This window comes from Orycteropus afer, unplaced genomic scaffold, assembly GCF_000298275.1.
Source record: "Orycteropus afer afer isolate SDZICR_OR568_19922 unplaced genomic scaffold, OryAfe1.0 scaffold00483, whole genome shotgun sequence".
Taxonomy (NCBI): domain Eukaryota; kingdom Metazoa; phylum Chordata; class Mammalia; order Tubulidentata; family Orycteropodidae; genus Orycteropus; species Orycteropus afer.
The window spans coordinates 1,700,606-1,702,875 of record NW_006922070.1 but is presented as its reverse complement, the minus strand read 5'-3'; positions in this window follow the sequence as shown (position 1 = coordinate 1,702,875).

The window sequence follows — 2,270 nt, the reverse complement described above, 5'->3', positions numbered from 1 at the left end:
GATGGACACAGGGAAGAGGTGACTATTGGGAGGAAGTGGGAGGGGAGCTGTTGCATTGGGGTAAATTGTAGTCAATGTCATGAGAGAACATGTGTGTGAACTGCTGTATGGAAAGTGAATTTGCTCTGTGTGTTAGTTCAGTTGATGTGTCAACTTGGCTGAGCCTGGTTGAGTGGCTGGACAGCCGGATGTAGTATTCCCCAATCAACTCCATGATGGAATCTACTATGAGCAGCTGAGTAGCTGCCTTAGAGAATGTGGTCTGCTTCCTATATATAAGGAGAAGCCTTGGGGAATGGTCTCTAGCTTATGGCACCTTGAACCCTGCATGTAGCTGTGTCGTTCAGCATCCTGCCATGCTCTGCTGATCTTGGGACTTAACAATAGACTTGAATTAATGGCCTGCCATGTGATTTGGTAATATCGGGACTGTGCCTTTTTACTTGTCAACCTTGGGCTTGGTAGCCTCAGCAGCCACTAGCTGTCTGAGTGAAGAAAAGCCTCTAGCTTCTGTGGGCCGAGAGCCGTAGGCAGAGCTGAAGCCTGAGGTGAGGGGCTTTCACCCAGCCCGTAGAGCATGACAATTTGAACTTGGACTTAAAGCCTCCAAACTATAAGAGAATAAACTCCTGTTTGTTAAGGCCATCACATTCGTGATATATTTGTGTCAGAGCAGCACTAGCTAACCAGAACACTCTGTAAACACTCACCCAAATCACAATAAAAATTTTAAAAAACTCCTTTTTTATGCAAGATCTCCAACCCAATCCTGAGAAAGGGCCTGCCAATCCATATAAACCGTTAGAACAAACAGTGAGTCTGCCAGCCCGTATAAACCATTAGAACAAATAGTGAGAAATATCTACTCTCTTAGGCAAAGTCAGCACCCAAGTCAGCCTAAGGAAGCTACAGAAAAAGAGACCTCCACCCATGTTCTCCATAAAGACATATGAGTATGAAATCTCTCTGGAGGAGTCAAAGAAGCAGAGGATCAGATTAGTCAGGTCACACAGGTGCCTGACTAAATACTCTTGGAATTTAAGCCTATGTGCAGACCACCATATAATTCTTGCTACTGGCTGGTACTAGAAAACTGCTTGCAGTTAGCAAACCAGGCTGTTAGGCAAAAATAAGAGATTACATTTCAAAAGGCCCCATAAAGCTTGACCAGTCGTAAAATGCTGATAAACCTCCAAAGCTGCCCTGTAAATTTCTTACCAGAAATTTACAGAGCCTTATTCCTGCCTAAACCCTTTATAAGCCCTAGGAAATCCTTTTGTTCAGTGAGAGATCAGAGGCTCGTGTAGGCGAAATCTGCTCTCCATCTCTCCCTTGTGAGCCTGTCCCCTCTCCTTTCTCTTTAATAAACTTTGGTTCGTGTGGACATTTTGCTTCCCCTGCTGAATTCTTTGTCAGTAGGAGGCAAGGACCCCTGCTCAGGGTCTCAAGGACCCCAGAAACATACTCACCTGGAGCAACAGAGGAAAAAGGAGAGTCAGAAATAGAAGGAGGATATGGAATGTGTGGCTAATTGCCTCCATGAACAACTGCCCCCTGTGTCATGAGACCACAGGACTGGATGGTGTCTGACTACAATTACTGAACATTTTGATCAAAGATTCCATAGAAAAATCTTGATCAAAAAGGGGGGAATGCAGACCAGAATTTCTAATTTTCATGGACTCCAGACTTCATGGAGCCGTAGAGGCTAGATGAATCCCCGAAACTATTGATAATCTTTAAATATTAAACCAAAAATATCCCCTGAAGATCTTAAAAGGTTGCAAGCAGCCATATAGATGCAATGATGGGTCTCTCCTTGACCAGAGCAAAGAAGAATGAAGAAAACCAAAGATTCATGGAAAGAATTAGTCCTAGAGACTGGTACACCATGCGATCCGCAGCCTATATGACTATGAGACTAGAAGAACTAGATGGTGCACGGCTACCACTGTCATCCACTCACAGGGGGATCTATGTAGGAGATTCTGGATAGAGAGGGAGAACAATATGGAACAAAACTCAAAATCATTTGGAAAAAAAAAGTGGGGGAGACCAGGTTTGCTGGTCTGATAGACTCTGTGGTGGAACCACTGAGACTATGGCCCCTTGATGCCCTTCAGGTCTGGAATTGAACACACACCTGTGGCTTCCAGCCAAACAAAAGACAGGCATAAGAGTTGAACATTTACCTGAGGTAGATACACTCCTTGGAGAGAACAATCATGGGAGAAGGAAGGGCTGTTTATGCACAGGGAGACAGCACAGGG